We start from the raw sequence: 13,597 nt of genomic DNA on the forward strand, positions 1-13,597 counted from the left end.
TAAGAGGATGCATTGATTTCATTATTGTTGCACTTCAGTTGTTATATATCACTGTTTTAGAAATTTTTGAAAGACATTATCTTTTGTTTCAGTCGGATTTGATATGAAATTACTGTTTGAGTTTTAAATGTTGAACTTGAAAGCATGCCTACCTTCTTATGTTGGAAATTACTATAATTGGACTTAGTTGTGAAGCTCGTCACTATCTTCAGTTCTTTATTTAGTATTGCTACTTACTGAGTTAGTTGTACTCATACTACACCCTGCACTTCGTGTGCAGATTTAGGTGCTCCCGGACACAGTGGGTGTTGATTCCTTTGCACAGTAGATTTTCCATAGATCCCGAGGTAGCTACCATGTTTCGCAGACCTTGTCTCTCCTTCCCTATCTTCTTGTTTACTATATTTGGTCTCAGAATCTTATCGACTGTGTTTTCCATACTTGTGATGTATATATGCTCATGTACTCTGTGACACCATGATAGTTGGGAAATTCTGTGTTATGTTTTGGGTTTTCTATCCCATTTATGAGAACTTTTATATTAAATCTGTTTTTAATTCATTCTTGTTAAAGGTGTTGGAAATTATTTGTGAGGAGTTGGCTTTCCTAGTACCACATTAGGCTCCATCATGACATGTTAGGATTTTGGGTCATGACAGCTTCGAGCAGCAAAAGAAAAGTCTTAGGTGGAGGCCAAAAGGGTTTGGGAACTCTAGTCTCAGCTAAGAGTAGCCATTTCCGATCAAGGAAATCTTTCCAAGGAGCTAGAAACGACCAAGTCTATGGTCGTTATTGTTAAAGTCGATGCAGACGAAATGGTGGCCCAATATAAGGTCGATGCTGAGGCGGCCCAGGTCCGAACGAAAGATATTGTCGAGCATGCGAAGGGAGGCTCTATAGGAGATTAATGCTCAGGGTTTCGACTTGTCGGCCGAAATCGAGAGTGCTAAGGGGATTGAAGCCGAGGCCAAGAGGTTGGATTATCCATAGGAAGACTCCGAGGGTTCGAGCGGATCCGAGGGTGGGGGAGACTCCGAAGACCCTGTCGACAAGGCGGGCACCAGTGAAGACCAGGCCGTTTAAGTGTCTTGTACATTTTTTGTATTTGTGTACTTTTATACTTTTTGTCAAGGCCGTTTGGCCTTTGTAAAGACTTTACGTATATATAATATAAAGCTTGTTTTTCCCTTCGGCAATCTCTGAGTTTTGTTGTGTACTTTGCTTTATTATTAATATTTGCAAAGATCGAAATGCCTTAGCATGAGATAGTTAGGTCATGTTCGGAGATTCGAATAGGCTTTGCATTCGACATTATTTTGTTTAAGTCATCATGGGGGTTTGGTATGACTGGAAACTTTTTCCCCAAAGTACTTATAATATATATATATATATATATATATATATATATATATATATATATATATATATTATAGTTTGCCGAGGGTAGCCTTTAGAACCTGTTTTGAAATTTTTCAAGGCCTTGTTTTTTATTACAGGTCATGGACGTCTCCGAGTTGTTTTAATATGCTGTAGCCTTCTTATTTTGAGTATTTCCCAGTGGGCTTGTCAGCTCGAGTTATCCAGGCTTGCCTAAGATAATAGTCCTCGAATGGGGATGGCCGTAGCCTTTAAGGTTCGGGCACTGCCAAATAGGTCTTGTGCCCCCGAGCTCCGATAGCCCGAGTCGTCCAAGTTTGTTTTTGGACGGCAGTCCCCGATTGGGAGTGATTGTTTGAACCTGGATAAGGCAGCCCTTCGGCTCGATACCTTTAGGGGATCGTATGTAGGAAATTCCTTAAGAAAGAAGAGAATTGTTTAAGGGACAAGATATTTATCCGCAAGGTAGAGACTTCTTTTTATTCTTGTGTGTAATAGTTACACATGTGTACAAGCTTTGTGTCAGGGCTCGAGAAATCTATGCGGACATAGTTCATTTGACCGTTTGGCCCTTACAATAAATCATATCGATCGAGCCTAGACAATTCAATCATAAAGTTTCTTTCCTTGCTAAAATCGTTATCCCATGGTAATTCCCCCACAGTTCGGGGCCGAATGTATATAGGCCTCGAATACTGTTATTGTGATCTTCAATTTGTAACTAGCCTTCAATTCTAATTTAGCACGTTTTACTATTGCCTCATTAAAACCCTTGCCAGAAAACCCATTTGGGACAAAACTGGTTCAATGGAAAAAGAGTGCAATGCGTGCTTTCAGTCCTAAAGATTGTATCGTACGTTGATAATTTCCTACAAGTGTTAGTTAGAAATGTAAATAAATAAAAGGAAATGAATAAAGTCGTACCTTAACAGTAGTATCGCTTCAAGTAAGCTATGTTCCAATTGTTCGGTAGTTGCTCACCGTTCATTGTTCCGCGTTTGTATGATCCTTTACCGGTGATGTCGATAATTTGATAAGGGCCTTCCCTGTTTGGTCCCAACTTCTCTTCATTCTGGTTCTGGGTATTTAGCGTGGCCTTTTTTAACACCAAGTCCCCGATATTGAAATGTCGTAGGTTGGCCTTTCGATTGTAATATCTCTCAATCCGCTGTTGTTGGGAGGCCAACTAGACAAGGGTTGCTTCGCGCCTTTCATCTAATAGATCTAGGCTCGTATTCATAGCCTTGTCGTTTGATTCCTTGGTTGCATATCGGAACCTGAGAATGCATTCTCTGACTTCTACCGGTATTAGAGCTTCGGTGCTGTAAACCAGTGAGAATGGGGTGGCCTCGGTACTGGACTTCGATGTCGTACGGTATGCCCATGAGACTTCGGGCAAGATTTTCTTCCATTTTCCTTCGGCGTCGGTCAACCTCTTTTTGAGGTTTTGGAGTATTGTTTTGTTGGTCGATTCTTCTTGTCTGTTCCCACTAGGGTGGTAGGGTGTGAATAGGATCCTTTTGATCTTGTGATCTTCGAGAATCTTGCTTACTTTGCTGCCGATGAATTATTTCCCATTGTCGCATACGATCTCGGCCGGCATCCCAAACCGGCATATGATGTGGTCCCAAATGAAATCGATGACTTCTTTCTCCTTGACCTTTTCGTACGACTGGGCTTCCACCCACTTGAAAAAATAGTCAGCCATAAACAATATAAATTAAGCCTTACCGGGTGCCCACAAAAGTGGGCCAACGTTATCCATTCGCTACTTCATGAACGGCCATGGTGACAAAACCGAATGCAGCAGCTCCCCGGACTGATGAATCATCAGAGCGTGTCTTCGAAATTCATCACATTTTCGTACTAACTCCTTCCTGTCCTTTTCCATATCGGTCCAGTAGTAGACGGATCTGATTATTTTTCGAACCAATGATTCGGTGCCTGAATGATTTACATAGGCGCCTTCGTGGATTTCCCTCAAAACATACTCGGTATCCCTCGGTCCTGGACATATCGTGAGGGGGTCATCAAATGTTTTTCTGAATAGGGTTTCGGCTTCGGTTAGGCTAAACCGGGTTGCCTCCGAATTAAACTCGGTGCCCTCGACCGAATCCTAAGTTAGCCAGGGCATCGGCCTCACTGTTTTGATCCCGAGGTACGTGTTGCAAAGTCCATTCTTTGAACCGATGTAATGTTACCTGCAACTTATCCAAGTACCTTTGCATTCGTTCTTCTCTGACCTCGAACATCCCATTAACTTGGTTTACCACGAGGAGGGAGTCGCACTTGGCTTCGATCACCTCTGCCCCCAAGCTTTTGGCTAGTTTGAGACCTGCAATCATGGCCTCGTATTCGGTCTCGTTGTTAGTCAATTTCACAGTTCTAATAGATTGTCTAACTACATTGCCTGTTGGTGGCTTCAATATGATACCAAGTCTGGACCCTTTTGCATTTGAGGCGCCATCCATAAAGAGGGTCCAGATCCCCGAGGAGGTTCCTGAGTTGATTAATAACTCTCTTTTAACCTCGGGTATTAGGGCCGGTGTAAAGTCGGCCACAAATTATGCCAAAATTTGAGATTTAATGGCGGTCCAGGGTTGATATTCAATATCGTACCAACTAATTTCCACGGCCCATTTGGCCAACCGGCCCGAGAGCTCGGGCTTATGCATAACATTCCTCAACGGGTAAGTAGTCACGACACATATGGGGTAACACTAGAAGTATGGTTTTAGCTTTCTAGAGGCGCTTAGAAAAGCGAGCGGCAGCCTTTCTAAGTGAGGGTACCTAGTTTCGGCCTCACCTAGGGTCCTACTAACATATTAAATTGGAAATTGCGTACCTTGCTCTTCCCGGACCAGGACTCCACTTACTACTATCTCCGATACTACCAAGTACAAGTATAGTTGGTCATCTGTCTTCAACGTGTGAAGCAGCGGTGGGCTCGATATATACCGTTTGAGCTCCTCTAAGGCCCGTTGGAACTCTGGGATCCATGAGAAGTTATTCTTTTTCTTCAATAGTATGAAGAACCGGTGGCTCTTGTCGGAGGACCTCAAAATGAATCACCCCAGGGTGGTTATGCACCCGGTTAATCTTTGCACGGCCTTCACATTGTCCACAACCGTGATATCTTTGATGGCTTTGATCTTGTCGGGGTTGATCTCGATTCCTCAGTTGGATACCATGAACCCGAGGAATTTACCTGATCAAACTCCAAACGCACATTTCTCCGGGTTTAGCTTCATATTGTATTTCTTCAATATGCTGAAGGTTTACTACAAATGTTTTAAATGGTCCTCTGATCTCTAGGACTTTACCAACATATCGCCAATGTAAACCTTCATTGATTTTCCTATTTGTTCCTCGAACATACAGTTTACTAGGTGTTGGTAAGTGGCACCGGCATTTTTTAATCCGAATAGCATCACGTTATAGCAGTATGTGTCGTACTTAATTATGAAGGACATTGTTTCCTGATCATCCGGGTTCATCCGTATTTGGTTGCACCCGAAGTAGGCATCGAAAAAACTAAGGATATCGTGGCTGGCCGTGGGATCAATCATGTAATCGATGCTGGGCAAAGGGAAGGAGTCATTGGGACATTCTATATTCAAATCCTTATAGTCTACACACATTTTTAATTTATTCACTTTATTAGGAACTACCACTACATTTTCTAACCAATCCGGGTATTTGACCTCCCGAATGGACCCTATTTTAAGGAGTTTATATACCTCGTCCTTGATGAAAGCATGTTTGAACTCGGACCGGGGTCTCCTCTTTTGCTTGACCAGATGGAACTTCGGGTGCAGTCTCAGTTTGTAAGTGGTTATCACCGACGGGATCCCTGTCATATTAAGGTGGGACCAAGCGAAACAATCTTCATTAGTTATAATAAATTGAATGAGTTTTTTCCTAAGCACGGGGCTTAACCCTATGCCCAGGTATACTTTCGATCGGGAAAATGTTCACTCAATGCGACTTGTTCCAGTTCCTCGACCGTAGCTTTTATATCGTCGGAGTCATCAGAGGCTATAAAATATTTGGGGACCCTGTAATCATCGTGTTCATCAGTCCCCTATTTCTCCGATTGAGTTGGGGCTGGTGTCGGTAATTGCTATTTAGCTTCTTGATTTGCGACCGAACCTGGCCCCTTTGTCGTTTCAAGCGCGGATATCGAAATTGCCATTTTGATCGCAAACATCTCCTTTGCGGCTGGCTGTTCTCCGTAGATTGTTTTAATCTCGCCTGGTGTTGGGAATTTTAACACTTGGTTCAGGTTCGAGGGAACTGCCCTCGTGTTGTGGATCCATAGCCTCCCGAACAAAGCGTTGTACCTCATGTCTCCTTCGATCACATAAAACTTAGCTTCCTGGATGGTCCCGGCGGTGTTCACCAATAATGTTATCTCCCCCTTAGTACTCGGACTGCATGCACGATTTGATCTTGTAGACCGAGCTGCTCCACAACCCTCAATCGGATGATGTTGGCCGAGCTACTTGGATAAATTAACACACGCTTAACTCAAAATTTATTTACGAGTATAGATATTACCAAAGCAACATTGTGGGATTGCACGATCCCTTCCGCGTCCTCGTCGCTGAAAGACAACGTTCCTTCCGGTATGTAATCTTGAGTTCGTTTTCCCCTCGTGATGGACACTTTGGTGCGCTTCAACATCGGTCCCTGAGGGACATCGACCCCATCGATGTTCATGTTAATGACGTGTTGAGGTTCTTCTTGTTTGGTCTGTTTGTTAGAATCCCTATTCCTGAAATGATTCTTGGCTCGGTCACTCAGGAATTCTCGAATATGGCCGTTATTGAATAGCCGGGCTACTTCCTCTCTCAACTGTCGGCAATCCTCCGTTCTGTGGCCATGAGTGCCGTGATATTTACACATCTGGTTAGGATCCCTTTAGGTTGGATCATATTGTAGAGGTCGAGGCCATTTGGTATCTTTGATGCGTCTTATAGCTGAAACAATGACGGCAGCATCGACATTAAAGTTGTATTCCGATAACCTCGGTGCTTCTTTAAGCCTGATGCGCTTGTCGAAGCTTTTTTTGCTCATGAGTCCCCTGTTGCTCTGACCTCGATCACTTCTCGTTTCACTTGGCATAGATTTTCGCCCAAACCCACTGCTTCTTTGGTCTCCATTATACGGTTGATACCGATCCCTGTTTAATCTCGGTTCATGATCGATGTCTCTCTTGACTCTGTCGATGATTCTGACGGGATAAACAGACACCTAAGGGGCCCCGAGTTTATCATCTTCGACTCTGATTTTCAATTGATACCGTTTATGCACGTCAGTCCAAGTAACGGCCAGATATTCTATCAGGTTTTGTTTCAACTACTATGAAGCCACCGAGCTTTGAACATTAAGCCCTTGGGTGAAAGCCTGAACAGCCCAATCATCAGGGACCGGTGGCAGGTCCATTCGTTCCATTTGAAACCGGTACACGAACTCTCTGAGCATTTCGTTATCCTTCTTTTTTACTTTGAAAACGTCTAATTTACTGGTTTCGACCTTAATGGCCCTGGCGTGTGCTTTCACGAAAGAATCCGCAAGCATAGTAAATAAGTAAATAGAATTAGGAGGTAAGTTGTGATACCATATCATAACTCCTTTTGACAAGGTCTCTCTGAACTTCTTCAACAGGACAGACTCGATCTCATCACCCTCCAAGTAGTTCCCTTTGATGGCACATATGTAAGAGGTTACATGCTCATTTGGGTCGGTCGGTCCTTTATACTTAGTAATCTCGGGCATGCGGAATTTCTTAGGGATCGTCTTTGGAGCCGCGCTCGGAGGAAAAGGTTTTTGCACGAACTTCTTGGAATCGAGGACTTTCAATATCGGCGGTGCTCATGGAATTTGGTCTACCCTCGAATTTTAGGTTTCCACCTTTTTGTCATTACCTTCGATTCTACCCGTTTTGTCAGTTCTTCGAGCATCTTTATGATCTCGGGGTTATCCCCCGATTCATTTTTGTTTGACCTTTCTGTGATCGGTTCATCCTTGCAGGTGACTTCCCGGGGAGGATCGGGTTCAACTATACTCGGTGCACTACTTTGGTTTTGTAACTGAGCTATTGCCGCCTATTGAGCCTGCATTATTTCGAAGATCACCCTTAAACTGATCTCGTCTCCTCCAATATTTTGTGTATTTTGAGCTGCCGATCGGGCTCCACCACAGACGCTATTCTCGGGTCGGTAGGAAGGTTTGTATTGATAGCCATATGTGAATTAGCGTCAATCGGGTCCGCGACTGGAATTCTGATGGGATCAACGGGCGGTACCTGGTCACCGGGCGCTATGTTGTTAATTTAACCATGATAACCGGACTCATTGTCAACATGTAGGGGTGCTGATTGGGAGTTCGACATTTTGAGTTTTAACCTGCAATTAGAGGAACTTCAAAGAACAATTGTAAAGTAGTGTGTGTTATGGAAATTTGTATCAAATAATCACTATTATCCTTAGCCCCACGGCGGGCGCCAAACTGTTTACCCTCAAAATCGGATAACAATTAAATTTGTAAGTGGTTTTAAGGATATGTGGACTAACTTGACACAAAATGATAAATTAGATTGCAACTGAAATAAATAATGGTAAAGTAAGTGCAAACCACACGAATTGAACAGTCTTAGCCTTGGAAGGTTAATCACCTCCGAGCCAGGTACGCTTCGATCGGTGTCAGGACACAGAAGAACAAGAGGTTAAAGAGAAATAATAATGATGTATTGCTTTGGAATGCATGTTACAATGTGTTCAATGAATTATCATACCCCCTTTATATAGTAGAGGAGTCCTACTTTAGGTACAATTGTATAAAAGGTAAAAGTCCCTTGATTTGCTTATTGCCGGTTCCTTACTGATACGCGCCGAGATTCCCGCAGCAACATATGTCCGGTTACGAATATCTCAGTTTTTTGTTGGTTATGCTAACAATATTTCTTAAAGCTCGTTCGGGGCTAGGGTCGACTCCGGGTCTCGGACTAAATATTCTCGAAGGTAGGTGTCCTGACCCCGGGTTCAAGCCTGGTGTGACTCGGGGCCGATCTTTAGTCTTGCATTGTCATGTTCTGAGCCTGTTCTTTCATGTCGTAGGCAAACTCAATCTTGACAGTATGCAATAAATTTTCAGATTTGAGTTTCAAAATTTCAAATCTCTATATTAGTGAGGGGGAAGAGAGAAGCATTAGAGAGGGTAGAGAGAGGCAGGTGGAGAGAGAGAGAGAATTAGGTCTTTTCACATGTGTTAGTGTAAGACTCCGGAACCAAAATGTGGTTCTTTTGGACTCAAAGAACAAAAATATATGGAAAAAATACATAGTGACCAAAATATATATAACGTCTTTTTAAAAGAAGCTATACCTTAACGGCCATTTGGCCAGTTAAGTATAGCGTTTTTTAAAAACATGCTATATTTGAATTAAAAAAAGTAGGAAACTATAGCGTCTTTAGTTAAGACGTTATATATATAACGTCTTAACAAAAGAAGCTATATATATAATTTAGATCGTCTTCTTCCTTCCCCCAAAACAGAATCATCTTAACCCCCTATTTTTAATCCAGCGGTCCCCCCCCCTCCATTTTTAATCAAAAAAAACTTGTGTGGAGCCCACCCGTCCTACAAAAATTAAAGATTCTCGGTCCCACATACTAGCTAAAGCGTTATCTCGGACATTGTTGCTTGTTTCGGTTCCAAATCACAAAATGTTTGACTTTTTAAAAACCATAAATCGAGGTATTCCTACTTAGTTTTTATTAAAACTTGTATAAAATGCATATTAGTTGTTTTTTATGCGCTCTATGTTATTTTGTGATTGTTTTGCGATTTAACTAATTTGTTGTTTTTTATCCGGACTATAGTTTTAGTGTGCTAAAAAAATTCGTAAAATAGAGAAATTGTTATTAGTTGTTAAAAAAATGTTAAATAGTTACTTTTTACTGTGGTATATGTATTTTCGTGTTTGTTTTGTGATTAAATTGATTTGTTATTTTTATCCGATTTAGATTATTTATTTGTTAAAAGACAAGTAAACTAGATAAATTGTTACTTTACTTCCCTGTAGTGGTATCTTGTGGCCTAATGTAGTGCTCGTATTTGTAATGTAGTGACCTTTTAGCGTAGTAAAACGTAGTATCCTTTAGCGTAGTATCTTTGTAGTTATACAAATTAATCATTTAAATATCTCTTATTCCCAAAAATACATTAAAAAGGTGATAGTTCAAACACAAAGTATCTCCAATTATAGTCAACAAACGTAAGAACATAAGAATTCAGGATACATTGGTGCTACTGGGCCTTAAATATTGTGTCCGGAACCAAAATATGAATATTTAATAATTAAATATTGTATAGTTATGAAAATTATTTATTTATTTTTAGTATAGTAAAAAATAAGTTAGTAACAAACAAACAAACATATAAAATAATAAAACTAACATATTAAATAATAAAACTAACATATTAAATAATAAAACTAAGATATTAAATAATAAACTAACTTATAAAATAACAGACCTGTTGAGTCAAAAATTAATATCATCATGAACATAAGAATTCAGGATACACTGGTGCTACTGGACCTCAAATATTGTGTCCGGAACCAAAATGTGAATATTTAATAATTAAATCATGTATTGTAAAAAAAGAGGTGAATAACTAACAAACATATAAAATAATAAAACTAACATATAAAATAATATAACTAGCATATTAAAGTAACATATAAAATATAAAATTATAATATTGAAAATGTATTAACCTAATTAACAATATAGTAAAAATATCGAATAAAATTTAATATTCAAGGTATTGCAATATATTTAAGCAATGGAAAAGAAAAATAATGTAATTAATTTTGTTCAATTTGTCGTCATAGAGGTTCCGCCTTTGCATCCCGAACCTGCCTCCCTAGAGCTACTATTGCTACAGGTCGAGGATAGGTCTTCCTACATATGGGAGGGGCAATTATTGGCCCAGACTTTACGTTCTAGGAGAGTAGACGATATGTGGGACTTTCTTAAGACCCGCCAGCTCCATCCACGTATAGTCAGACACCTGCAGGATACGGGTTTCTATAGGATCATTGAGATCGGCCAACTGCAGCTGGATTGGTCATTGATCACGACTTTGATAGAGCGGTGGCGACCAGAGACGCAGACACTCCATTTGCCCATTGGCGAGGCCACTATCACGCTGCAGGACGTGGAGGTTCTGTATGGGATGCCGGTTGATGGACTTCCTGTTTCTTTACCGCATGCCATGAGAGATTATACGGGAGATCAGTACCTAGATACGTTGCAGCGGCTCACCAGTTTCCGGCCAGGGAATGAGGGTGTATTGGTTGGGGCTAGTCGTCTAGCGTTGACGCCTGTCCGGCTGCATTTGGAGGCCATGCATGATGACATTACTCATGATACACCAGATCTTCATATTAACTGGTATACGAAGTTGCTGCTGCTGCTTATGTTTGGAGGCGTATTATTCCCGAACACTTCGGGAAACCTAGTCAGCTTGAGATTTCTTCATCATATCCAGCGGCTAGATGATTTACATCAGTATAGCTGGGGTGCTGCTGTTCTTGGTTACTTGTACAAGCAAATGTGTCGGGCATGCATGGGCACCCAATGAGATGTTACAGGATTTATGCCGCTGCTGCAGGTGAAAACATAATCAAATACTCTCTTCATTATAACATACATCATAAAAATATACCTTAAATTTTACGTCCAAATTGTATATTAGGTTTGGGCCTCGGAGCGGTTCCTGTAGTTTCAGCCACCTCTACCACCCATAGCTCAGGATGCACCACCTCCACCGTTTCTCCCTTTGTCTAGGAGGTGGGTTGATAGGAGGGTATACAGATGCGAGTATGAGGTTCGACATAAGCTCCCCTATTGCAGGGTTTTGTTGGATTTGCTGGAGAACGCGCAGGTAATTCTATACTTAAGTTTACTTGGACTGGATTTATATATTTTTTGTATACTCACGGTTCCTGTTTTTACGTAATAGTTCATTTGGAGGCCATACAGCGACGAGCTAATAGCTAGTTTGCACGATTAATGCTCGACCGGGCGACTTATCTAGAGCTCTTCCGTCCCATTGACGTGTCTCGATATTGTCGAGCATCATGCCACCGAGCAAGTCCTTCTCCAGTTTGGTCGAACGCAGCTTGTACCTCAACCACTCGTTTTGCTTATGACACATTACCAGTGGGATGATTGTTCGAGGGTTGACCATGCATATGGGGCATGGCTAGAGTTGCAGATCGAGACTTGGGACCAGCAGCTTGACCTGATTCCACCACCCCCTCCACCCGATCTTATGGATGGTGAGCATGCGTATATGGGCTGGTACCGCAGAATTACCCTACTTTTCATCGGGAATCCCGTTCATCGAGTTGGCGGTTGGTTTTTCGTTCCATACGCTAGGAAGCATGAGGCGCTGGTATGTTATTTGGTATACTTAGTTATAACGTTAACATTACCGTTTCGCAATTAATATTTTACATGTTGTGCAAGTTATTGGCCTACATCTGTTCCACCAGTTGGGACTGCAGATGCAGTAGCATACCGGCGAGGGAGTGACCACTTTGCAAGACTATGGCCGGCAGATTATAGATTTGGTTGCCCGAAAACTGCAGCGAGCCCGGGATGATGAGCGCTTAGGATACGAGTCTGATTATATGGCGCCAGAGCAGTACCATCGTGGGCCAGCAGTGCAGTCTGCACATGATCGACGTGGCGGGGGTGTCCCATGAGGTAGATGTGTCCCACGAAATAGGGGTATCCTACGAGGTCGTGGGGGCGTTGAGGCACCTATTGAGGATGTTGGAGTTGATCAGCCAGGTGACCACCCTGAGCCACAGTCAGCTCCTAGTGATATCCTGTCATTTAGCCTTGGGCTTACTCCTGGGACTTTGCAGGTGACCCTGTCAGCTCCATTGTTGATCGCAGGAACGGCCTTTACCTCACATGACTGGGATGCGTATTTTCCTGACCCTTCAGAGGCATCGACTGTTGTTGTTGTTTGTCCGCTACGAGATGTGGATAGTGGACGCCGAATGAGTTATGGCTCATCATCGAGGGATGCTGAGGATCTTTCCCAGGATTTGGTTATCTTGTATTACTATTATTTATATTTGTGTTTATATCATTGATTAGTCATAAATATCTGAAGCCTATTTTTTTAAGCCATCTTCCTTGCCCGTCACAGACAGACCTGAGACGGATGATTATATTGAGGAGGCCGCTGAGACCATGGTAAGATATTTTAATTTTTTTTAGCTAACACGTACATTACTAATATATATTTCATATACTAAAATATATCATTATTCTGTAGGTTACTTCTGGATCGACGGTCCCTTCTACCGAGCCTACCAGCCTTACTGACTATCATGATGTAGCGCATCTTCCGATAAAGAGGCGACATGATGAGGATGATCCTGATAGTGTAGCCGGGCGGGATGGGATGCGCCTCAGGCCAACGGTTGCTTTAAAGCATAAAGATTGCGAGACACGTTGATTTTTTTTATTTTATGTACATATGACAATCAGTAAATAATAGAAACTTTATCTATGGTTTAGCATTATGTGCGCATTATGTTATTATTTCTCGGTTTCTTTGTTATTTTAATACTAAAATTGGGAAAAACAAACATAGCAACTTAACATAATTTAAATTCGATACAATTAATAAAAATACATGACACAGAAAATATAAAGATAAAATATCACACTCAACACATACATGTGTTTGTTTAGTCACTACCGCCCATTACCCTTTGCTCCAACCACTTAAATTTCTCTTCCGTTTTATTTTTTTTTCTTCCGTCTCTTTTAGTTTCTCCTGCAGTGCCACAATTTCTTGTTGCATTTCAGAGATCTGGCATTGGTATTCAGCGTTCATATTCCAAACTTACTGCAAAATTGATTTGGAGTATTCCTGATTAATGGGTTCATCATACCATTCCTCAAACATACAATGATTTTCGTCATTACCTCCAAACCTGTATAGACACGTCCAGTATATGCGCCCAACATTACCATCGGACCAACATGCCTTCATAATCACATGTTTGCCACAATAGCACCTTGGTTGGTCATTGCGTCCAGACATTTGTTAATGCAAGAAAAATGAAAATTTTATGGAAAGTTTTGCTATTTGTTTTGGTTAAGCGTAGATTTTTGCTATT

This window comes from Nicotiana tabacum, chromosome 14 (assembly GCF_000715075.1).
Source record: "Nicotiana tabacum cultivar K326 chromosome 14, ASM71507v2, whole genome shotgun sequence".
NCBI lineage: Eukaryota > Viridiplantae > Streptophyta > Magnoliopsida > Solanales > Solanaceae > Nicotiana > Nicotiana tabacum.